This window comes from Anolis carolinensis, chromosome 3 (assembly GCF_035594765.1).
Source record: "Anolis carolinensis isolate JA03-04 chromosome 3, rAnoCar3.1.pri, whole genome shotgun sequence".
Classification (NCBI taxonomy): domain Eukaryota; kingdom Metazoa; phylum Chordata; class Lepidosauria; order Squamata; family Dactyloidae; genus Anolis; species Anolis carolinensis.
The window spans coordinates 275,471,622-275,497,582 of record NC_085843.1 but is presented as its reverse complement, the minus strand read 5'-3'; the positions used below and the strand labels follow the sequence as shown (position 1 = coordinate 275,497,582).

The 25,961-nt window shown below is 47.5% G+C and overlaps 1 long non-coding RNA gene across 23 annotated transcripts in view; it reads right to left on the bottom strand.

Moving 5' to 3' along the window:
• The window catches only part of sox2 (SRY-box transcription factor 2), a 533,219-nt gene that overhangs the window by 56,485 nt on the left and 450,773 nt on the right, over window positions 1-25,961 (bottom strand). For 9 of the 23 annotated variants that reach the window (XR_001730053.2, XR_010004860.1, XR_010004863.1 and 6 more), the window contains exon 1: window positions 9,104-13,779. The exons of 12 other annotated variants lie outside the window; for them this stretch is intronic. This is a non-coding gene — a long non-coding RNA (SRY-box transcription factor 2). Of the gene's footprint in view, window positions 1-5,141; window positions 5,164-9,103; window positions 13,780-25,961 lie in introns of those variants that run through there. 2 more of the 23 variants (XR_010004872.1, XR_010004878.1) reach the window with 2 other exon arrangements.

The following is a 25,961-nucleotide window of genomic DNA, read 5'->3' as shown; positions in this document are numbered from 1 at the left end:
GAGGAGTCCCCAGAGCAAACCCCCTCGAAACATATCCGTGATAGGGTTGCCTCAGGAAACGGCTACAAGTCACACAACAACAACACATTGCAGCTGAGGTGATCCAATTTCCTCCTCTCCTCTCTTCTCCCAAAGAACAGGACCTAAGCTTTGGCAAAAAGGCTTGTAGGCGGAAAGAGACCTCTGGGCATGTGCAGAAAGTTGAGCCCTATCCCTAGCCCCATTGTCCCCAAAGTTACCCCAAAGTACACGTCCCCTTTCCCATCAGAGGCGGAGACCCCTTTCACCTGACCCCCACTCCCTTTCTACTACTTAATTCATGGCGCAGGGTATTTCCTAATCATAATAACAACAAACGATAATAACAGCAATAATAATCCAATTTTCCTCACTTCATGGAGAGCCAAAGAGAGCTGGGCCAAAACTAACCAAATGCATTTCAACAGGGGGAAATGTATGGTACTAACTTAGGCAATACAAATCAAACGCACAGACATAAGATGGGTGACACCTGTCTTGAAAAGAGTCCCTGTGAAAGGGATCTGGGAGTCTGATTAGACCACAAACCGGGTCTGGATCCACAGTGAAATCCTAAATTGCATCAACAGGAGTCAGGCCTCACCTGGAATATAGTTCTGGGCAGCAATTAAGAAGGGTATCTATCCACAAGAGAACCATGAATCCCTATGGGGCGCACCTTGGGGAGAGAAGGTTGAAAGGGGCCTTATGATAGTGGTGTTTAAATAGAAATGATGTCACATCAAGGAATGGGCAAGCTGGTTGTCTGTCTGCTGCTCTGGATGGAGGAAAGGACACACACAATGGATTGAAATTACAGGAAAAAATATTCCAGCTAAACTTTAGGAAGAACTTCCCCCTGGTAAAAGCTGAAAAGGAGTGGGGTCTTTTCAGGAGGCCAAACCCCTCCCACTCCTTCTCCCCCTCCCCACTCCAGCCACAGGTGCCTGGCCTTGCCCTGCGCCTTCCTTCTTCCCCCAAAGGCATCGCTTCCCAGTCCCTCCATTCCGGCTCAACTGGGCGACAGATCGCGTCTGAAAGGCAGCTAAAGGAGCGGGAGGACCGGCTTGAAAAAAATTCCTTTATAATGAAAGGAAGTCTGAATCGTGCCGCTTCCCTTTCCACTTGGATTTAATTCCTGCGCCCCAAAAATTGGTCCAACAAGACTTTGTATCCAGGGTCCCAGAAGATAGTTTTGGAGGCAGGGACTTCTTAGGATGCGTCTGCACTGTAGAATTAATGCAGTTTGTCACCACTTTGACTACCATGGCTCAGTGCTACGGAATCATAGAGTTCCAGTTTTCCAATTTCTTAAGCCTCCTCTGGCCAAAAGCGCTAAAATACAAATCCCTGGATCTCATAGCAACGAATCTTGGTAGTTAAAGTGGTGTCGAACTGTGTGGTGGATGATGCCCAGCCGAAGACAGACTCCAGCAAGAACCCGGGTACATCTGTCTGTAGAATTAATGCGGTTTGACATCACTTCAACTGACAAGGAGGCACTCTTGGGTAGAAAGGGCTAAAGAAGACATGCAAAACTACAACTATTGAGCCATGACGATTAGAGTGGTGTCAAACCGCATTAATTCTACAGTGTGGGTGCACTCTTTGATGGATCCCAGTCACAGCCCAGAAAGGCCCTAAACTCTGCTTTTTTGGGAGCGTGGCCCTGAATGGTTAATGTTATTGCTATTTTTTGATTATTATTATTATTATGTTTATTTATACCCCGCTTTTTCTCTCCACAAGGAGACTGCTTCCAGCGGTGGCCTGGTGTCCCTTTGGGTGTCGAAGGCGGGACAGGGTCACCTCTGAAAGGTGGCAGTTGCTGCCAGAAAGACGCCACAAAACGTGAGAAATGGGGATCGTGCCCAGTCCTTGCAGAGGAGGAGAGGAGGTCTGAAATCGGGGGCACTTCCCCCACTGATCTCCGTGGGTCTCCAAGGCATGCCCTCCACTACACCGGAGAGGTCCAGAAGGCAGCCAGGAGACGACAACCCCTTGCAATAGAAACACCCGTTTCTCACACTGGAAATCAACCTTCCCCTTCCAGTCCCAGGTTATTGGAACTGGGAAAACGGCTTCTCCCTTAGAAAGGCTCATTTCCAAGGCTAGAAAGCCACGGCTCTGCTAAAGAAGCGAGGCCCCAAAAACGCCTGACAGAGTCCATTTCCTCTCCCGGCGCAAGAGAAAGGCAGGTATTTCTGCAGAACGTAGAAATACACAAATGACTGGTTTTACCTTAATTAATCCACGACATTTAAGAAAAGAAATGTACTTCACAATCATTGGATAAAGTAGGTGGATCATTGAAAAGGCTTTCCCTCGTTTCCTTGGCGAGGGAAGGGAAAAAATCTTCCTTCGTCAAGGCATTGAATTTTGCCATTGTCATGTTGTAAACCGCTTTGGGGGCCCCCCTGGGATGAGAAAAGCGGTATATAAATACAGTAAATAAACAAACAAGCAAATAAATAAAAACCGAATCAGATTTTGGCTAAATGGCATCTGCTAAATTATAAACCGCAAAATGTGTCCAAGAGACATCTTTTTAATTCTGCTTTAGGAACTCCCTGGCTATATTTCAGAGAAAGGAACTGGCAATATTCCTTGCCTTTGAAAATCCCAGAATTCATGGGTGTCGCCTTAAATCGAGGTAAAGACAAGGGAGAAGCACCCTCACCACACAATACCACTTCTCGTGTTACTCCTTTGTGAGAGTTTCTCCAAGCTTCTGCAACTAAACCGTATTGATTTATTTCTAAACCAACAGATTATGCACGGAGTTTGTCTTTTCCTCTCCGACTACATAGAAAAAGCAAGCATCTGCTCCAGAAATAAATCCAAAGGCACCCGGATCAACTCCTCTTTTCTTCTGACCCCAAATTGGATGGAAGTGGTATTTGGAAACAAGACGCAAATAAAATAATAATAATAATAATAATAATAATAATAATAATAATAATAATAATAATAATAATACAGTACAACAGCCATCAGAGTGTCTGCTGTGGACTCATCTTGTTGTGTTTCTAATAATAATAATAATAATAATAATAATAATAATAATAATAATAATAATAATAATAATAATTTAACTGCAAAAGGCCACCCTACTGGGATCTGCACGCATCATCCAAAAATACATTACACAGTCCTAGACACTTGGGAAGTGTTCGACTTGTGATTTTGTGATATGAAATCCAGCATGTCTATCTTGTTTGCTGTGTCATACAATATAATAGTAATAATAATAATAATAATAATAATAATAATAATAATAATAATAATAATAATAGGGAACTTGTTTCTTTCCTGAAACAAATGATGACAATGAGTGCTCCAATGCTTCATTACAATGTGGTGGCGGTGGGGCATCTAACGCTTCAAGACAACCACCATCGTTATTTGTATTTGAAAAGCCTCTTTGCCCCAAAAGGATGCCCTTTAGCAGATCTGCCTGGAGGGAAACGAAATCGCTCCCGAAATCTAGGCCAGAAGGGAAAGGCCCGGGATGCGCTTCAGCTGCCAAGGTGACAACTCGAATTACCCCCCAAACCGGGAAGGAGAAGGCTGGGCCCACACTGCCAAATAATGCGGTTTGAGCGGCCTTGTGTGGGTTTACACTGACCATCTAAACAGCATTCTTTGGCAGTGGAGAACCAGCCTCATTGGTCTCCATCCGAAATTCACCCTCAGAAAAACGAGGCCGTTTTCTGAGTGTTTCCTCAAGAAGGCGAACAGCAGCAACAGTGACACTGAGACACAACTATGATTATTACCTGAGCTACTAAATCAAAAGCGGTGGCTTCGGAAACAACAGTAACAACAGGCTGAACGTGGAAAACACAACAGGACAGAAGTCCCAGAACCAAAACTTCACTCTCCGAAGAAAGATTTGTTACCGAATGCAAACTATTCAAAAGCAAGCCCAACACACAAGGAAAAAGTGCCTTTCCTTTTCCTCTTCCAGATGCTAGAGAGCAGAGCAGAGATTGCAAATGGCATAATCGCTCTTGGGCGATCAATCTGTCTAATGGGAAGAAACTGCAAGGTCGACAAGAGAAGTCCTGAAAAGGTGGATGAGTTGGGCTTCTCATGACTACGGCTCCCTCCATACAAACTCACACAGAGACACACACAGCCCATTCCTTATTCATTCAAAACACATTCTTGTCAATCTCACTCTCATTATTATCAATAGTCACTAGCCTATCACCGCCATCATTGTTAGGGATTTTTATTTTATTTTCCTGGCCAAAAATTAACAAAACTCCACAGCAGTTCTAAATCTTGGAAGGATAGTTGAAAGCACGAAAAGGAGAAGGAATGTGAAAAAACTGATTATCCCCCCCCGCCCCCCAGAAGCAAGTTTTTATTCAATATATTACACCCGTTGCTTTAAAAAAGGGGGCTGTCTTGAGCCAGTTTGGGTTTGTTTACTGATATCATGTAGGATTTAAAGGAGAACGCGTTTAACACCTAGGCCTTAAGCACAAATTTAAGATCAGCTTCTCAAGAAGTTACTTGTCATCCCAATTGAGACTGAATTCAATCGGATTGTCCCCTAAAACTGCATTGGATTAGGTTTTAAGTATGCCCAAGGTCACAGCCTTTCGGATCCACAATTTAGTTAAAATGAAGTCCAAAGTGGAATGGATTTAGGCAGGGAATTTGGTGGGAATAAAATACAGATTGTAGGTCTCGCTCCTGACTCACCCTGAAGGAATGAAAATATATTCTGCCTTTCTCTATCATCATACATAGGATATAATCAGACGCATTACAAAAATATACCTCCAACTGCAACCGGGCTCAGTTCAATGGCGTGCGTAGCAAACTGTGGCTTTTATGGGATGCAAATTAAAGAAGGGATCCATTCATAATCACACACATTTCCCATTGATGGATGGACACTTAAGGGTGGCCGCTGTGTCTTCCTTCGGAAAAGGCCTCCGGGGGACAACTTTCTCCAGAAGTGGCCTGTCCCCGCGCGCCTGGGTTTCCCCATCTATCATCTGCCTGCTCTTCCGTCCATCCCTCCATCCAATTACCGTGAATTATTGCAGTTTATCGCACAGATAAGAGCAAGCCTCCTGGCTCAGGGAACCCCGAGGTCTCCTTACCTTCCTACCATTCTCTTTGCAAGACGGAAACTGAGGTGGGGGGGGGGGGTTGCCTTTAGGAGGCCCCTGCTTTTACCTTGAGTGGATGTGGGGGGAGAGGGGGCTGCGGAGGGGAGAGGGCTCCTCCAGAGATTGCTGTGCCGCAAGAATCTGTCGCTTGAAGGAATAAGTACAGCTATTACAACCAAATCTACTAGCAGTCTAAATAATTAATTGAACCATTGCTCTTTGACCCTGGCGAAGTCCAATAGGGACCCGTTTGTAGTAATAATACCCCCCAAACGAGCCCTTGTCAAATATTCATTTAGTGGTTAATTCGAGCCCTCGCCCCTTGGGAGAGCCGGTAATACCAGCCTCGCGGCTTGCCAAGAAACCCTGTTAATCTACCTCTCCGGGTCAGGGAAATAGTCGCACACCCGCCTTTAAAACGCTGGGGGTAAAAAAAAGGGAAGAAAGAAAAAGGAGCAAAAATCACAGGGGATCCTTCCCCGTAATCTTTATCCCTGGTCTGCCTCTGCGCCGGGTCCAGGCTTAAAGAAAGGCGACACTTGGGGCTCTGAGCCCCACTTCCACCCGTGGGTCTGTCACTGGGGAAAGTGGAACTCTTTGCACGGAAGAAGGGGTGCTCCTGGACATTCAGGTCATAAAAAGAAATATGAACATCGAGGTCAAGAATGGAGCAAAATAGGAGAACTGGTGGAACTAAAAAACGCTGCCTCTTAGGTGAACCGTATTTTTAAAAGAGAGCGAGAAAGCCGATCCGGATTTGCATGCATAACGGTTGGTTCAGCCAATTTTCCTATGTGCCAGTGTCCTCTCCACATCCGCTAAAGAGAGAGGATTTCCAAGACATTTTCAGAAATAATGATAAAGAGGAAGAGGAGGATAGAAGTTTTGGTCTGAGAAAATAAGGGAGAAAGTTGGCCAAATATATGAATTCTCTTTCGTTTCCTTGCGCCCGCCTAAAATCGTTTAGTTTTCGAAGCCGGATTCAAATGCTGCCCAGCCAGGGCAACCCCCACTTCCAGATAATTGACTTTTTTTTTGAGGGGGTCACATTTTCAAATAAGTCAAAATGCATGAAGGCAGAGGGTGAAATCTTTTGGAAAGTCTAGTCTGCTTTGGACTCCTGAGGAAAAGGGAAGAGGGGTTGGATAATGCGGATAATCCCCCCTGGACGTAGGAACAGATTAAAACCCTTCCTCTTGGATTCTTTGCATCCAAGGCCCCTTCCACACAGCTGAATAAAAGCCCACATTTTCTGCTTTGAACTCGAATATAAGGCAGTGTGGACTCAGATAACACAGTTCAAAGCAAATAGTGTGGGATTTTCTGCCTTGATATTCTGGGTTATATGGCTGTGTGAAAGGTTCCCAAGAGAGGCAGGAAATGGTGGGGAGCCCCTCTTAATTCGCAATAATACTCCCCTTTCCATCCAGAAAGAAGCCAAGGCAAGGGGCGCAAAGGTGTTGGCCTGGGCTAAACCGAGGCCTACAGCAAAATTGGATTTCCCGCCAATAGCCCCCAAATCCTCTCCAAAAATCCTAGACCCATCTCCGAGGAATCTGCATTCAAGCCCCTTCAAGAAGAAGGACAGAACTAAAAATCTAACAGGAAACAAGTCGTTTGAGATCTGAAAGGAACTTTTTCCAGTCCCAATCCCTCCGTTTCCAGCTACTACTATTAAACGGTCAAAAATCCAGTCTGAAAAAACAGACCCTACAATAAACGGGGAGGTTAACAGAAAGAAGTAAGTAAGTCAGCAAATCTGTAAAGAGGGCACGGAGTAAGTCGTCGCTGAGGAAACAACAAGCAAACATTTGTCTTTTTTTTTTTTTAAGGAAGTACATATTTAGCCCCTCCTGTTCTGCTTTATACTTTTTGAAAGCTCACCAGACATAACCACCAATCCCGAGTTTGATTTGTCTCATTTTAGGATTTGTTTTCAGGTCAGAGGCCAGGTTTAAGGGGCTTGATCGATCCTTCCTTGCCCTCCAGGCGGGGCATTCGTTTGGAAAATAAAAGCAGGCATTTGGGATCAGGAGCCCGGGTTACATGGCGTTGGCCCGCCTTAGGGAGGGAGGAAGGGAGCCTGAAGACACGCTTTACTTTGGCCTTACTCTCAGGAAACTTCCCTTCTCTGACATAGAGCATTTGCTCTGGAGAAGGACCCAAACTGAAGTGCTGCGGCCTGGAACCTGGAAGGAAACCCAATTGAGGCAGAGACACTTCGGTTGGGGTCCTAATAATAATAATAATAATAATAATAATAATAATAATAATAATAATAGTAATAATAATAATAATAATAATAATAATAGCTACAGCAACAACAACAACAGGTTGCTGTGAATTTTTCCGGCTGTATGACCATGTTTCAGTCTACCAGAAAATGGCCATACAGCCCAAAAAACTCACAGCGACCCAGTGGTTCTGGCCATACAGCCTTCTACAACACAATAATAATAATAATAATAATAATAATAATAATAATAATAATAATAATAATAATAATAGGTTGCTGTGAGTTTTCCAGGCTGTATGGCCATGTTTCAGTCTACTAGAACATGGCCATACAGCCTGAAAAACTCACAGCGACCCAGTGGTTCCGGCCATACAGCCTTCTACAACACAATAATAATAATAATAATACAGTAGAGTCTCACTTATCCAACATAAACGGGGCCGGCAGAATGTTGGATAAGCGAATATGTTGGATAATAAGGAGGCATTAAGGAAAAGCCTATTAAACATCAAATTAGGTTCTGATTTTACAAATTAAGCACCAAAACATCATGTTATACAACAAATTTGACAGAAAAAGTAGTTCAATACGCAGTAATGCTATGTAGTAATTACTGTATTTATGAATTTAGCACCAAAAATCACGATATACTGAAAACATTGACTACAAAAATGCGTTGGATAATCCAGAACGTTGGATAAGCGAATGTTGGATAAGTGAGACTCTACTGTAATAATAATAATAATAATAATAATAATAATAATAATAATAATAGGTTGCTGTGAGTTTTCAGGGATGTATGGCCATGTTTCAGTCTACTAGAACATGGCCATACAGTCCGAAAAACTCACAGCGACCGCCTTCTACAACACAATAATAATAATAATAATAATAATAATAATAATAATAATAATAATAGTTTGTTGTGAGTTTTCAGGGCTGTATGGCCATGTTTCAGTCTACTAGAACATGGCCATAGAGCCTGAAAAATTCACAGCGACCTAATGATTCCAGCCAGGAGAGCCTTCTACAGCACAATAATAATATTGTTGTTGTCAAAGGCTTTCATGACCGGAATAACTGGGTTGCTGTGGCCATGCTCCAGAAGCATTTTCTCCTGACGTTTCGCCTGCATCTATGGCAGGCATCCTCAGAGGTTGTAAGGTCTGTTGAAAACTAGGCAAATGAGGTTTATATATCTATGGAAAGTCCAGGGTGGGAGAAAGGACTCTTTGTCTGTTTTGAATGCAGCAGGAGAGAATGCTTAAGGAACATGGCCATACAGCCCGGAAAACTCACAGCAACCCATTGTTGTTGTTGTTATTCCCGTCTGGATTTACTTCCGAGGAAAGTATCCCGGATGGTGCCCTTTGATGTCCCTCTGGCATTGATTGACCCAACCAAGAGCAAGGGAAAGAGAGGGGAAAGAGGCAAGGAGAGACGCAGAAAGTGAAAGCCAAGACGGGAGCGACTTCGGAAGGGGAAGGGGCTCCATTTCCCCAACTGCCCCCTTCCCCAACCAAGGCAGAATTCCCGAGACTTTGTGCTTAAGGACCCAGACGCACAGATTAGTTGGGGAAATTGAAGGAGAGTAAGTGGGGCAAGTCACAACCCACCTTCCCAACGCAACACCCCCCTTTTTTTGGCCTGGCGGTGTCGTAACGACCCCCCCCCCTCCGCTCCCTATTTTTACCTCGACCCCTTTTCTCCGAAATACCTGGCTTCCGAGGGAAGACCGCTGCCCTGGTTCAGGAGACGAGAAGTGGGGGAAGCCGCTCTCCTCGGCTGGCCGGGTTTTCTTCCGCGTGGCTCCGCTTCCAGCTCGGCTTCGCGCGTGGACCCCGCCGGGCAACAAGTGGCGTGGAGCGAGGGCCAGTTCGGACTTCCCTGGAGGCCTGGGGTCGCGTCCCGAGTCACACTCTCTCGGCCTCTCTCAGAGGGAGGCCAAGCCGAAGCCGCCCTGAACACGTCTCGCCGGGAAAGGTTCGGAAACACCTCGAAGGCACACAAAAAAGACACACCAGGAGCAGGGATCCCGCCACGGCGACACAACAACACACACAGCGCGCTCTCCCAGGCCAAGGCTTCCTTCCTTCCTCCTTCCCTGGCTAGGCCTTGGCTTCTGTCAGTTTAAAAACTCACTCTTAGCACAAGACTTTTTTCTGAGAAAGACACAGAAGAGAACATTTCCCTCGTTACAGATTTCTGGCAACAAACGAGAAGTGTTTCAATCACACCCGGCTCTAAGGAGTCCTTGAGAGGCAAGGTTTGAATTTCTGAAACCGAATTGCATTCTGCTTTCCAAAAAGAAAACGACGACTCAGGTGGGGTTGCGGTGTCCATATTTCAAAAATTTATTTATCTCAAACTGTGCATAATGGAGTAAAAACTTAAGTCTGTTTATAAGGATGGTATTAGTTCAAATATATGAGTGTGTGTATATATACATATAGGTGTATACCTGGAGATATACACGCGTCTATTTGTATATGTATATATATATATATATATATATACACATGGACTGCCGGCGGACTGATTTCAGGTAATACACAGCCGAGTCTTTAAAAGTACAACTACGGGAAATGAGGAGGGACAAAAAAATAATAATAAAAGAACTTAAAATATCGTCACAATAAATTTACAGAAATATTACAAACCATAAGAAAATATCTCAAACACAATTATTTCAGATTGCTGTTTTGCTGTTGTTTGGGGGAGGGGGAGGGGGAAAAGGGGACAGAATCAGGTTGGGAAACAAAAGGGACTATTTTAAATAAACAAACGTGTGAACCTGCAAGACAATGTTTTGTTTTTAACAATGCGTAAAAAAATTCTTTTAGTACACCCTAAACCTTTGCCCTTTTATTTTAAAAAAAACAGTTCCATGGTATGCAAGTAGTTATTCTATGTCTCCTTATATTTTTTTTTGCCTTTTGTACAATTGCTAAAACAACCCCAAACGTCCAGATCTTTGTTTTAATAATAATAATAATAATAAAAAATCCAACTCCCTTTTTGCATGGTGTGTTTTGCTGCTATAAATCCATCTGCAATTAATTCTCCCAGCGCCTTCAGCAGACCCTGAAGGTGTATTTTAAAAATAATTGGCAAATCCTCAAGTTTTCCTCTCTCTCTCTCTCTCTCCCTCTTGTTTTTTTCTCTCTTTTCATATAAACAATGGGCTTCTCGGTGGCGTGTTCATTTTGATAAATACTGTACAAAAGTTGCTTGCAAATATTAAAACATTTCCCCTTCTCTTCCGGCCCCTCCCTCCCCCTCGCCTCTCCCCCTCCCTCCCCCTTGTTTTCCTACCCACCTTTCTTTCTTTCTTTCTGGAGTCTACCGCTAAAGATTATGGTTTCCTCTCTTTTTAATTAAAATAACAAAACAAAAACACCTGTTTCTGCAAAGTATTGTTTCCGTTGGAACCTGGGGAAAGAAGGAAGGGAAGGGGGGAAAAAACATATTGTGGGTCAGGAGGAGAAAAAAAAACCCATCTGCATTGACCACTGAATGCAACTTCGAACCGGACTTGAAGAAAGAGAAGCATACATAGCAGGTATGGGCAAAGTTGGGCCTTCCCTCCAGGTGTTTTGAGCATTCCTAACAGCCTAAGGAGAACGCCGGCTCTTCGGCTTAGAAATGGAGATGAGAACCAATCTCCAGAGTCAGACATGACTGGACTTAACATCAGGGGAACCTTTGCAGCCTAAGACTCCTTCTTTTCCTCCCTCAGCCGCTTAAGCTGTTCTTTGGCTGCTCTCGCTTATAGCTACTCAATCCTGGGGTTTGTAGTTTGGCAGGGGATAAAGCAGGCATGGGCAAAGTTCCAGGCGTTTTGGACTTCAACTCCCACCCTTCCTAACAGCCTCAGGCCCCTTCCTTTTCACCCTCAGCCGCTTAAGCGGCTGAGGGTGAAAAGGAAGGGGCCTGAGGCTGTTAGGAAGGGTGGGAGTTGAAGTCCAAAACGCCTGGAAGGAAGGCCGAAGTTGGCCCAAACTTGATACATAGGACGCATTGAGTGGCCAGTGGAGAGGGGCCTTGGCTGGCTCCTTTCAACGGCGGGAGGGGTCTCTTTCTCTCTCTTTCTCTCTGTCTCTTTCTCGGCCCCCCTCCCCGTGAGTCTCCGGGGGCCCTGTCCGGTGGATTCTGTACAAAACTAGCGTGGGAGTCCGCTCAGAGTCACATGTGGGAGAGCGGGAGCGTGCCGTTGAGGGCGGGCCCGGGCCCCGCGGCGCCCTGGTAGTGGGGCCCCAGGTGGAGTCTGCTGGCGCTGCCGGGCTCGGGCGCCTCGGCGGCGGGGAGGTACATGCTGATCATGTCCCGGAGGTCCCCGGCCTGGCAGGGGGCGCGCGCGTGGGCGGAGGCGCTGCCCACCGGGGGGCTGGAGGAGCTGGCCTCGCTCTTGACCACGGGGCCCATGGCGGAGAGCGCGGAGGAGGAGCCGCCCTGCTGCGCGTAGGAGGCCGGCATGGCGCCGTAGCCCGGGGAGCCGTTCATGTAGGGCTGGGCGCCGTACTGCTGGAGGGCGCTCACGTCGTAGCGGTGCATGGGCTGCATCTGGGCGGCGGCGGCGGCGGCGGCGGCGTGGGCGTTGAGCCCCGGGTGCTGCGAGTAGCCCAGCTGCTCCTGCATCATCCCGTAGCCGCCGTTGGACCAGCCGTTCATGTGCGCCGCGTAGCCGTCCATGCGCTGCTGGGCGCAGCCGCCGGGGCCCAGCGCGGAGCCCGCGACGCCCACCCCTCCGCCCAGCCCGCCCGAGCCCGCCGCCGCCGCCAGCAGCCCCCCCGGCAGCGTGTACTTGTCCTTCTTGAGCAGCGTCTTGGTCTTCCGCCGCGGGCGGTATTTATAATCCGGGTGCTCCTTCATGTGCAGGGCGCGCAGGCGCTTGGCCTCGTCGATGAAGGGCCGCTTCTCCGCCTCCGAGAGCAGCTTCCACTCCGCGCCCAGGCGCTTGGAGATCTCCGAGTTGTGCATCTTGGGGTTCTCCTGCGCCATCTTCCGCCGCTGCCCCCGCGACCACACCATGAAGGCGTTCATGGGCCGCTTGACCCGGTCCGGGCTGTTCTTCTGGCTGTTGGCGCCGCCGCCGCCGGACACGCCGTTGTTGTTCCCGCCGCCGCCGACGCCCCCGGACCCCGCCGTCGCCTGCTGCGGGCCCGCGGCCTTCAGCTCCGTCTCCATCATGTTGTACATGGCGGCAGGCGGCCTCGGGCGGATGGGCTCCGAGGAGAAAGGAGGAGGGGAGAGGCCCAAGAGCCGGGAGGAGGAGAAGGGGGAAACAGTGGGGAGGAAGGCAAAGAGGCGGCCAAGGAGCCGAGGAAGAACGCAAACCAGGACCAGGCAGCCAGGGAAGGAGGCGGCAAGGCAGAAGTCGGAAGCGTGGCCCTCCGGATCAGGCTGGGCTCCTGGGGAGGGACGGGGGAGGGAGAGGCTGCCCCCCAAGCAGCAGAGCCTCCCTTCGCCTCTTCCTCTCTCTCTCTCTCTCTTCTTCCTCTCTCTCTCTCTGCCAACTTCCTTCCTTCCTTCCTTGGGACGGCAGGCGAGCTGGCTACTCGAGGAGAATCATAACAAAAGCGCCTCCGAGAAAGTCCTGCTGGAGAAACTTCTTCTTCTTCTTCCTCCTGGTCCGTCCGTCTCCCCTCTTTGGGGTCCCTATTCTTTCTCTCCGCTCGGAGCCCCCTTTCTTTCTTTCTTTCTTTCTTTCTTTCTTTCTTTCTTTCTTTCTTTCTTTCCTTCTTTCTTTCTTTCGGGAGCTCTTAAGTCTTAAAGAGCCCAGCAAAGGGAGGAAGCGAAAAAAAGTCTCTCTTTTCCCCCCTGTTTTGTTTTGTTTTGTTTTGTTTCTTTCTTCCCCAACTCACTCTCTCTCCTCGCCTTTCTCTCTCTCTCTCTCTCTCTGCCTTGACAACTCCTGATACTTTTTTGAACAAGTTAATAGACAACCATCCATGTGATGGGGGGCTTGTCAGGGAATAAATGCCTTCGCCTCGGCCAATCAGAGCTCGCCCGGCTCCTCCACTGAGCGCCGGCCTCGGCTGGGAGTTTTGCATGAAAGGGGGCGGGGCTTCTATCTCTCTCTGCTCTCTCTCTCTGCTCCCCCCCCCCCCCAACACTATATCCTGCCGCGCGCGGTTTTAGGCGGGGAGGCGGGACATGGAGGCTGCCACTCAAAAGGGCCCCTCCGAGCTCCTCTTTGCAAAGCAACAGGTCACACACACGCCTCGGGGAGGGAGGGAGCGAGCGCGCAACCGGACGCGTCCAACAACAACAACAACAACAAACAAAGGCAATAGCTTCACTTGAGTGGGGGCCAGAGAGGAGGAAAGGGAGGTTGCCACTTGGCTCCCCTTTTTTTCTTTTAATTTTGGGGAGAGCAAGCCAGGCCCAGAGAGGAAGCCAGGCCCAGAGAGTAAGTGGCCCCACTTACTTCTCCCTAGGGACGCGCGTGGGCTCCTCCACGCTCCGCGGTTGGAGGTCTTTTCTTCCCAGGCTGAAAGCAGCAAGCGAAGGAGAGCTCCACAGCCCTCTTGCCTTGCTGCTTTCAGCCTGGGAATCAAGGCCTCCACGCCATCCCAAACCAACCCCGGGTCCCTTGGCAGGAAGGAGACCCTCTCCTTGACCTTAGCCCCAAACTCTCAGCTCAGCCGAGGAGACCCTTGGTCCACTCTCCTGGTCCCCACTGGGGTTCTCGTAAAGGCCCCAGGACCTGCTTGTTAGCAGAAGGATCCCGGGAAGTCAACCATAGGAGGGCGCAGTTGCCACCCAAGCCTCCTCCTCTCCCCAAACTGGACCCCTCAACCAGTTTATTTATTTACTTACATCATTTCCACCCCGCCCTTCTCACCCTAGGGGACTCAGGGCGGCTTACAACAACTGGCAAAATTCAATGCCAAGCAATCAATAAAAACAGCAACACATCTAAAATAGTTTACAATAATCCATAAAATACAATAATCAAGCATAAAACATATAGTTACTTATTACCATTCTTCCAAGGAACCATTGCACATAAACCTAAGTCCAGACCATATCAATACAGTACTTATTCGTTAAATGCTTGCGCACAAAGCCATGTCTTAACGTTCTTCCTGAAGCCCAGAAGAGTTGGGGCCAGTTCAAGGATAGCCTTTCCTCCAGGGATCGCACAGCCATCCATGAAATAATTAGACGCCTCTTTCTACCCCCCTCAGCATCTTCTTCCTCACGTGAAGGAGGGATTCAGTGCAAAACACACACATAGATACCATCTTAATGCCTTTCTCTCCATCCACAAGCCCTTCCAGTTCCAGCAACCCCCCTTCACATTTCCCCCAATTATTTAAAAGCTATTTTAAAAGGTGCTATTATTTCCCTCCTCAAACAGCCCTGGGAAGCAGGTGCACAGGTCCAAGAACAAGTAGGCTTTTAAAGAAAGAGGTTCTTGAGAAGGAGCCAGGGGTTGCTGTAAGGCATTGGATTAGGTGAGCAGCTATTCAGTCCTGGAAGGAATTTTAATTGATTGGTTGTTTGATTTTATTTTAATACTTGTATGTTGGGGCTATAAAATTGCACTTTTTAAATGTTATGAGCCGCTTTGCATCTCAATCTAGAGATAAAGGCAGGATACTGATGATGATGATGATGATGATGATAAATAATAGAAGAGGGGCTTAAGTGGCTGAGGGGGAAAAGGAAGGGGCCTGAAGCTGTTAGGAATGGTGGGAGTTGAAGTCCAAAGCACCTGAAGGGCCGAAGTTTGCCCATGCCTGATCTACAGTGTCCAATGAATACAGTTTGACCCCACTTTCACTGCCATGGCTACGGAATCACTGTCAAACTACAAATCCTAGGATTCCGTAGCCTTGAGACGTGGCTGTTAAAGTGAGATCAAACTGCATTCATTGGACCCTGTAGATGCACCTTAAGTTTTCCTTCGGAAAGAAAGGGAGAGGAAGGCAGAGAAGGGACTCTCCTCTCGCCATTTCTGCTTGATAAAGTCTTGAAAAATTCGGGATTCCCGTCCCAACCCTCTTGGAAGAAGAAGCAAATGACTTCTTTCTCCATGGCAATTGCTATTTATTTACAGTATTTATATTCCGCCCTTCTCACCCCGAAGGGGACTGGGGCGGATTACATTGCACACATATAAGGCAAACATTCAATGCCATAACATAGAACAGAGACAGAGACAGACGCAATCACGGGTTGGCCTCGAACTCATGACCTCTTGGTCAGAGTGATTTGTTGCAGCTGGCTGCTAACCAGCCTGCGCCACAGCCCGGCCTAGTAGCTTTCAGTTTGTTGCAAACTTTCACCAGGAGCTTTCAGTTTTGTTGCAAATTCGGGAGAAGGGGTTCCACTCTTCTGCCCTTATATTTCGCTGATTTTTAAAGTATCCAAGCAGGTGCTTCCAGCCACATTTGTGTTTTGGGAAGGTCTGGCGAGTGAGGAAAGGCCTCCCAAGCCCAACTGGCTGCACCTACTCTGAAAGTAACCCCTCGGCCCTGAGACACGAAGGCAGGATGTCTCCCCCCCCCCTTTCCTCCCTCCTTCCGTCCCTTAGGTAAAGTTAAGTCCAGTCGTGTCTGACTCTGGGGGTTGGTGCTCATCTCCATTTCTAAGCCGAAGCCGGCGTTGTCTGTAGACACTTCCAAGGTCATGTGGCCGGCATGACTGCATGGAGTGCCGTTACCTTCCCGCCGGAGCGGTACCTACTGATCTACTCACATTTGTATGTTTTTGAACTCCTAGGTTGGCAGAAGCTGGAGCTAATAGCGGACGCTCACTCCGCTCCCGGGATTTGAACCTGCGACCTTTGGGTCTGCAAGTTCAGCAGCTCAGCGCTTTAACACACTTCGCCACCGGGGCTCCGCTCGTTATTCCTGCTTTAAGTTTGTTTCAACTTCAAACGCTGATGTCTGGGGGAAAAAAGGCGATGGAAAGGCTTTGGGAGCCGATTAGAAATTTTGATGGCGTTTGGAGAGGTTGAAGAGGCCTTCCAAATTGACGAGAGAAGAGATAAAAAAGTATTGACGGCGTTTCAAAACTCTCAATCGAATCTCGTCCCCTCTCGCTCTCTCCCAAAGGGAGGGGGAAAGCGGTTGGAAAGTGATTTCTTTGGGAGAGAGAGACACAAAAGGGAGGGAAGGAGAACTCGACGCCCTGGACTCTGAGCGCCTCCAGGAGAGAGAGAGAGAGAGAGAGAGAGAGAGAGAGAGAGGGACGGGCCTGGCGCGCCCCCTCCTGGCCGATCCGCTTAACCCCCCCCCCCCCCACCTCGTCCCAGGAAAAACAAAGCCCTTTCCAGGCCCCCAAATGGAAAGCGGGTGTCCATGCGGGAACCGAGCCCTAAATAGGAGCCATTAGCTGGATTATTCTGTGGATAGACTTGATGGTTATCCCAGATCTCTCGAGATGTGTTGATGTATGCAAGAAATAATAATAATAATAATAATAATAATAATAATAATAATAATAAAACTGCAAAAGGCCACCCTACTGGGATCTGCGCGTGCATCATCCGAAAATACATCACACAGTCCTAGACGCTTGGGAAGTGTTCGACTTGTGATTTTGTGATACGAAATCCAGCATATCTATCTTGTTTGCTGTGTCATACAATGTTGTTGTGTCAATAATAATAATAATAATAATAATAATAATAATTTATTTATATCCCGCCAGCATCTCCCAGAGGGACTCCGGGAGTCTCACTGAACACTCAAGGTGTCACATGCAAAATACAACAAGTGCAAAACAAAACATAGACAAGTCAACCTATCATCATCCCATGCTCCCACATGTAGAGGAGTCCACTTGATTTCTGTTTACTGGCGCTGTAAAGACAAGCAACCGGGGCTCCTTCCCTTCCCTCGTCTGTCGAAGAAGAAACAGTTCAAGCAAAGAAGAAACAGACCCCCCCCCCCTAAAAAAAACCCAGATACAGACAAGTCCTAATTGTCCAGACACCATAGTTAACTCTGAAATTGTTTATACGGTTCGCCTAAACACTTGGGAACGTCCTTCCCTCCACCTCCCAAAAATATCTTATGGATAATTACGTTGGAAGAAAAGGGGAGGAAGCAAGATTGTCGCTCTTAACACCACGATGGAGGGATAGTAGCATTTTTCCTCTCCATCGGAGTAAAGGGAGGATTGGGGGGCGTGGGGTAAGGAAAGGCCCTCTCTGTTTATCCCTCCACCCACGTCGTCATAACAAGATGCTTTTTCTTGCCACTCTAGTTTGTAATAAACACAGTTAAGCGGTGAAAGTTGGGCCTCTTCGTTAATTGCATTCACTCCTAGAACAAGGTACGAAGGCGGCGAAACACTGCCCTATCTCTCGGGGGGGTTTTATTTTCCGCTTTATTTTCACTAGCCTGTTTCCCTTCTCACGGTCGACGGCATAGATACGTAATAAAGCGTTATGGAAAAACAAGGAGAGGGTTTTTCAGGCTCTCGGCCCTTCTACAAACACTCTCCTCCTCTTGCACCTTCTCGGTTTTGCTTTGCAGCCTTTGGTGCGGCTGGATCTCTGCGCGTTAATAAATCCGGCTTCCCTCTTAAACCAGATTTATTCTGACGGAGGGAGAGATGGGCAGAGATACAGAAGGGATCTCTTTTCCTCTTGGCTTCTCTCTCTTCCCCGGATTATGGCCTCCTTCAGAGTAAGAGCGCCCCACTCCCGGCCCCCCTTCGCCCTCTCTCTCCTTCAACGCGCAGAGAAGAGGCATTGTATGGAGAGAGAGAGAGAGAGAGAGAGATTGAGAGAGAGAGAGAGAGGCCTGGAGAGCGACGTTTTAATCTGAATGGTTTTGAGATGCGTTGCCGTTGGTATAATTTATGGAAATGAAATAAACATCTCCCCCTCCCCACATACCATGTTTCCTAGAGATAGAGTCTTAAGGAAGGGGGGTGAGGTTGGGAAAGTCTTGACGGGTGGGGTGTCTTCTTGCCTATAATATAATATAATATAATATAATATAATATAATATAATATAATATAATATAATATAATATAATATAATATATATTTAAACGATTATTATATATATAATATATAATATGATAATATAATATAATATATATTTAAACAATTATATATAATATATAATATGATATAATAATATAATATATATTCAAACGACTGCTTTATTTCGAAAACCGGAAAGAAGTCAATAACCTCCCTTGCCAAAAATGTTTTGGTTTGGGGTGGCAAGTGATGGAGGAATGGATGCTTGTCAAAAAGCAGAAGGCGCCTGGCTCTTCCAGCCCCAAAGATGCCCACCTATCTTGTCTTGGGGAGATGGGAAAGACGGGAGCCCCCTCCTCTTTTTTGTGGTCCTTAGTGCAAATAGAGGTTTAACTTGCAGCAATTAGGCGGGAACTAGCCAAGCATCTTCGTATTATGATGCTCGTTAAAAACCCTTCTTTTCTACATCTGCATTTGAGTGTGTTCTCCTTCACTCTTAATCTTCTTATGGAAATGAAGGCGAGCGGCGGGGAACCAGCGGAGACTTAGAGAATGTCCTTGTTAGGAAGGAATTTCTCAGCATTGTTAATTAGCAGAGTTTGACGACCACCAGGACTGGGCCGGGATGGGGCTTTCTTTGGGGAGGGGGCCACTCTGTTTAACCACTGGTAACCCCTTGGGCGAGGAAGAGCCCACTCTTTCTTTTTCCATGCTCTAATTTGGAGAGAGAAAAGGCGGCGGCCGGGGGGGGGGGGCTCATCCCTGAATGGAGGCTCCTGTTTGACAGCGAGGGGCAAAGAGAATTTTTATCTCCCTGTGAAATAATTACGGCCTTGATAACTCAATTTCCTGCAAAATGTCAACCTACTAACTCCTTTAAAAATTATTCCAAAGAATATATATATATTTAAAAAACATTATTCTAAAAATCTAAAAGTACACAAAGATCCTTTTCACGAATTTGGAGAGGTTTGTGTGAGTAAGAGAGCGACAGAGACAGACAGCGAGCGCCCTGCACTTTTAACACAGGGCTGACGTTTCAAACAGAGCTCCTAACAACCCACAAAGGTTGTTTCAAATCCCCACAAAAAGAATTCTTATCCCAGAGGATAAGAAATGTTTCCAGATCCACATTCCCCTAATACATCTTTGGGAAGAAATGCTCATCCTAAATAGATGGGAAAGGAATGTTTGGTTTCCCGGATTAAAATGTTTCCAAACCTGTTTCCCATCTCTAATCTTCGCTCTCGGCAAATATCAGTAACCTGCTGCCTCTGAAAATATAAATCTGACATCTTAGAAACCACAGAAACAAGGAACGGTGTCCTCAGGGGCCACTCCGGGCGATAAAGGGCAATAAAGCGGATCTAATCTAATCTACACTATCATTCAATTCATCTCCTTGGGGCTATCATGCCATTTTTATTCGGATTCTGTGAAGGGTTCTCCTCCCCGTGCAGGTTAATAATGATATCCAGTGGTGCTCCTGATCTATTGTTTACCTTCTTAGATCAGTTCTGTATTATATTTAAACTCCTCGAGCTAATGGGATGCTCTCTGTTTTAGGGCATGATCACGTTTATTTATTTCTGCGGCTTGAAGAGTTTTGAACTTGCAAGCAGGATGGCCTTCCTTTCTACAGCCAAAGACTTTTTTTCCCAAAAGGAAGAAAATGAGGATACAGACCATTTCCCGCTGGGAGGCGATTTCATATAAAAGTCGACGTTTTCTCCCATGTATTGCTGGTGGGTTGTGCAAACAATGCACAACAGAGGGAAGAAGGACTGTGGAGGGGTGTGTAAAAAGAGTGTGGTTGTGTCCGCTTTCTAGGGGGAAAGAGGGAAAGAAAGTCCGTGATACCAAGTGGAGGCTGGAGCAAACTTGACCCATGGTATTATTTGCACTAAATTAGTAAGAAATTTCAAAACGCACTCTCAGAACTTCAAAACCAGCAAGCCTAGCAATCTTACTCCTTCCTTTCAAATCCCTGTCCAAAAGTGTTTAATCTGTTTGCTTAGTCCAGAAAACCTCTCAGAGGTCGTGTTTCATTTCTGAATGGGAGTTTAACAATATTTCGCCACCAAACCTAAATGGATTCTCAAGCAAGGGAGAACTCCCAGGCTAGTCCTACACTGCCACATAAAGCAGTTGGAACTGCATTGTACAGTCAATGCATTACATGTGTCTACACTGAACATATATTACAGTTCAAATCTGCATTATATGGCGGCGTGGAAACAACCTCCGTTTCTCCTCTTCACAACATCCGAAGGAATGCAGGTCATGCTTTGCGAAAGTACCTTTGCTTTAACTTACATAATTCATACTGCGATTCAGAAGGAAGGAAGGAAAGGAAGAAGGAAGGAAGGAAGATCTCTTCCAGTGAGCATAGTTTTTTCAACTAAGCCATTACACCTCCCTCGGTTTCTAACCAGTAATTCAGAAGAGTTATTCTGTTCTTAGAGGAATGCATAGATTATTGAAAAACACTAACAAATAAACCGAAACAACAGCGACGAACCCGTTAACTTAAAACGGAGAGGATTCTATCCTTTCCCCCCCCTTAAAAGTAGGATTAAGGAAGGCGCAATGCCGCTGAAAAGCACCTCCAAGAGAGGCGAGATCTGCAGGCGGGCCACCTGTTAGGCCTCCGCTTCGGACAGCCCACCTCCACCCCTTTTGCCCGGAAAGGCAGCCAGACTGGGGGGTGGGGTGGGGAGGGGGTGCTGCCGCCAAAGCGGGGCTCGGGTGGCAGGCTCAGCAGCCAAGAGGGCGCGGAAGTCCGGCTCCTGTCCTCTGAGGCCAAGGGGCTTCCGTGGGAGTCACACCTGCACCGTGGGCTTGGCAGGATTGGGCTCATTATGCATCTGCATGAAGAGACTGCAGCCAACGCTCCAATATAACGGACCCTTGTCCCAAATATTCCCAGATCCGAAAGAGCCAACGTCTCATGAGATTTGGGGGGAACTTTATCCCTTCCTTCCTTCCACGCGGGACGATGAGGCGCAGGCGGCGCTTTCCAAACTCTCCTCATTCCCGCTCCAATCCCACTTTCCATCCCAATCCCACTGACTTCACCATTTTTTTCCTCTTTTCTCCGCACAGCCCTTCATCGTTTAAAAACCCAGGGCAAGGCAACCTTCAAACATAACCCTGCTCGCCCTCCCACAGACAGGAAGGCGGCCTGGGAAGTACCCTGGTCCCAGGATTTGCAGCATTCCCGGCTTGGACCTGCCCCCCCCCCAACTCTTTCTACACCGACCATTTAACGCAGCTTCGAACTGTGGAGACCAGACAGCAAACATCCCACAAAAGCGATGGGAGACAGACAGCCTTCCATGCGCACCAGTGCGCTTTGGTTTGTAGATTTACCATGGAAGCCTCAAACTCGTTTTCCTGCACAGCTAAATCACTTTCTTCACCGTTTTGAAACTGCAGTAAATAGTCAATGTAGATGGGACCGCACTCACCCTGCTCCAATGCACACACTCCAACAGTAAATAAGAAACAACTCGGAGACATGGGAACTAGGGGCAGTTAACAAAGAATGCCCCCAGGCAGAAAGTAGCTACGGTAGTAGATGTAGCCATTCAATGCAAATTAGGGTGATTAACTGGAACATTTACCCCGGCGAGAGTTCTTCCCTCACCCTGGACTTCCCACAGATATATATATAAACATTCCTTGCTTAGTTTTTCCATACCTCACAACCTCCGAGGATGCCTGCCATAGATGTGGGCGAAACGTCAGGAGGGAATACTTCTAGAACATGGCCATATAGCCCGGAAAACATACAACAACCCCACACACCCCAACTTTGCTCGCCCCTGGTTCAAGCCCTTTGGTCATTGAAACCCCTGTTCTCAACCCGCCTTCAACCCGCATGAAGTGGCCAGTGAAGGGGTGCTGAGGGTGCCCCTTTGCACACACAGGTGAAATTCCCTCCAAGCAGGGTCCCTTCGGCGTGGCTCCCTTCCCTTGCCTCCTGTCTCCTTGTCTCTTCCGGTTCAGTCTGGCCACGTGAATGATGCCACATTCCGGTGGCCCTAGACCAGGCCCTGTGGCTGGGCTTCAGGGCTGCCCAAAGGAGCCCCCCCCCGCTTCCTGTGTCCCTCCCTCAAGGGGCCTGAAAGTGGGTTCCTTTCCAAGCGTTCCCCTGAAGGAAACTCTATCCATATTTCACTGGGTCGCACCCCAAGATATGAGGCTTTTTTTCAGTCACAGTTTTTGTCTCTACACTTGAAAGGATTGGTTTTATTTGAGAGCAAAGTCAATCCCTCCTGCTTCCAAAATATTGGCATTTCGAGTTCAGCCGCTGTCACTACTCCGAATTCACTTTCCCGGTCCAGCTCCTCCAGAGGTTATATCAGGAATCACTGAGGGGCCGAAACGCGCTGCCGACTCCCCCCCCCCCCCCAATAATCCGGGTCTGCCACCTCGCAAACAAGCCGCTTGCGCCGCGTTGACCTTGATAGGAGAGGAACCAAGCGCAGAACTGCCTAAATTAGACCCTGGAGGGAAGGCGTGAGGGGCCAGTGAACTTCGCACCCACTGGAACAACACCCTATTCATGCAGGGAAAAAAACCCCAGAGCATCCCCATCCCACTTTAAGAAACCGGCCTAGAGCTGTGGACCAAACTGAAGGGCACGTCTACACTGACCATTTAATTCAGTTGGAGCTGTTTGGAGGCAGCCTCTGGAGTCAGTGGAAGCACTATCCGTCCCTAACCGGTTCTAGGGCCGTGCATGTCAAATGGGCTTCCTCTGAGGATGCTTTCATCCCGGATGAAGTGGCCAGTGTGGATGTTCCCCAGGAGACGCTTGCCTACCCACTGGGATGCCATCCATTGGGGAGGGGGGCACAAAGGATCTTCTTTGCCTGAGTGGAGAGAGACCCCTGATGGCGGGGCCTCTTGACTGAGGAGCCCATCATCCCCCTCCAAGGGCGCAAGGCGGAGGCCAAGCACGGCCCCTGAAACACGGCCAGGGACACCCAAAGATAAGGGGATCTCCAACGCTACACCAGCCCTTTGGTCCTGGAAACCTAATAAGGCTGCTTTGGTTTTTTAGAAATACAGAGGATTTCACGTTGAGGGAATGAAGAAAGACGTCAAACTCCAAAAGATCCCAAGAATCAAGAGCGATTCCAAAGGTGTGGGATTGTTAGCCGCCTTAAGTCCCAGTGGGGAGACAGGCAGGATGGAAATGAAGAAAATAAACAAATCCATTAAATAAAATAGAGCGACTGTTCTGGCCATCCAGAAAAGAAGGTAAAGTTAGGAAGCGGTCAAGCACACCACAAAGAAGCGGAGACAGGAAGAGCCTCAGGGGTCAAGAGGACTGGTCTGAAGTCCACAGCATTTCACATTACAGGAGATGTGCTGCCCTTGAAGGCGCCCAGGAGGGTGTGGTGTTGGATATCATCCTGGACTACACAAGTCTCAATTAGTTATGTAGTTGATAGGATCAGACTGAGGGAACCCTCTCTCTATATTCCAAGCATGCCTAGATAGGTCTTTGCTGATTTCCCTCTCTGCTTTCCTGTTTACATCCACTCCCTCACATTGTTGTTATAGTAAGGTGAACCCTTTAGGGATGAGGCAACTTCCTCTATCTAGATAGGAATGTTAATTGCCCCAAAGGCTTGGACCATGCGGTCAGGCATATCTCGTCCTCCTTTGTCTTCTATTTGAGGAGGACACATTTTGCCCTCTCTACTGGTAAAATGTAGCTATTTAGATATTTTGTTATATTCTACCTTCTTACCATCCTTAGTGCTAGCCTAGAGAGTTAGTTAGCTCCAAGAAACCTTTTCTATCCACAATGGATTTCCTTTTACCTCAATAAATGTTTTTGAACTTTGAAAGGCTTCTCCAATCTCACCACACGTAAGTTTCTGCTGCTTATGAATCGTGGTTCTGCCACTCTGCTGTATTTTTGAGGAATCACCCCAAAAGAGGGTTATTTTTGAGACTAACCGCTCAATAGATTCCCAACATGTGGGGTTTCCCCCCAGGAGGAAAAGCTAGGAAGTCTAGGAACACAGACATATAACCCAGAATATCAAGGCAAAAAGACCACAATATCTGCTTTGAACTGGAATAGCTGGGTCCACACTGCCATATATCCCAGTTCAAAGCAGAAAATGTGGGATTTTACTCAGCTGTGTGGAAGGGGCTTCGAGCCTTGATCTAGAGGGGCCCTGATTTCATGGGCGTGGGTTGGAAGAGCTTTAGAAGGCACCCCTTAAACGCCCACTGGCTTAATCTGGAAGGAGCCCCAAGTTGACGTCTCCCTGGAGCATCTATCCGGAGGAGCCAATATTTCATGGGCCTGGGCTGAGAAAGAGGGCCACCCGCAACTCTTCCCAACCCACAGCCATAACATCTGGGCTCCTCGTGCTTCCAGTGTTTAGTGGCCTTCTACACTCATACGTAGGCCAGTCCTCCAGGCTTCCTCAACAGAGCCGGGGAGGGGAGCAAGTACATACACAATGGTGCATCATATTATGCACAGCGCGGAGAGGGTGGTCAGGAAAAGGCTTTCTCTCCCACTCGGGCAATACTTGAACCTGAAATCATCCACTCAGCCTGAATGGTGGGAGATGCAGGACAGACAAAAGGAAGTTCTCCTTCACACCGAGACGAGTTAAACTTTCCTGTCACAGGAGCAGTTGCGGGAAGAGGCCACGTGGAGAGGCTGGTGAGCCCCTTTGGGCCTGACTGAGGACCCGCAGCTCCAGACTTGGCCTCAACACAGAGGGGTCTTTCTGGAAGCAATCCACCTGCGAAAACGGCCCGACTTTCTACCTGCTTGGGAGCCTTCCCTCGAGTTTCTACCCTGGGTGCTTCTAAAACAGGCATGGGCAAACTTCGGCCCTCCGGGTGTTTTGGACTTCAACTCCCACAAGTCCAAAACACCCGGAGGGCCGAAATTTGCCCATGCCTAGTCTAAAGAATTGGCACCCAGAGTAGGATCTCAAATGGACTCCCCTTTACCCTTTATTCTCCCCTTCTTCCTTACTGTCCGATAACTCCTGCTTTTATGATTTGAGAGCACTTTCTAAAATCTATAGTGGAGAAGGGAAACATAAACCCGATCTAGACAACTATAATTCAGGTGGAATTCAGAGAGTGAGTAAAAAGATGGACAGAGGGACACACCCACCTCAGAAATACAATTTTGTCGTGGAACTTCATCTACAAATCTTTGTCTCAGTGTGAATTTCCACCAAGAAAAGGACTCCGGATGGGGAATTACTACTGCCCTGTTACTTCTGATTAGTAGTAGCTTAGGCCAGAGTTTCGAACTTTTTTTTTGCCTGCTGTTAAAACCGCTCCGTGATGCCCAGGATTTCCTCAACAGTCGCCCTAAAACCTGTTGTGAATGGAAGCACCTCTCTGTTCCCGGAGTTTCCTAGTTCCTGGCTGTTTCAATGGCAGACATTAAAAGGCAAATAGTAGGGAGTGGGTGAGTAGACCGGATGAGGAAGTCTGATAGGATCTGAACCTTTATAACATAAACAGGAGAGATTCGTTCATATAAAGCTTTGGGTCCCAGTCCTGGGAGAAAGTTGAGATAATAATAATAATAATAATAATAATAATAATAATAATAATA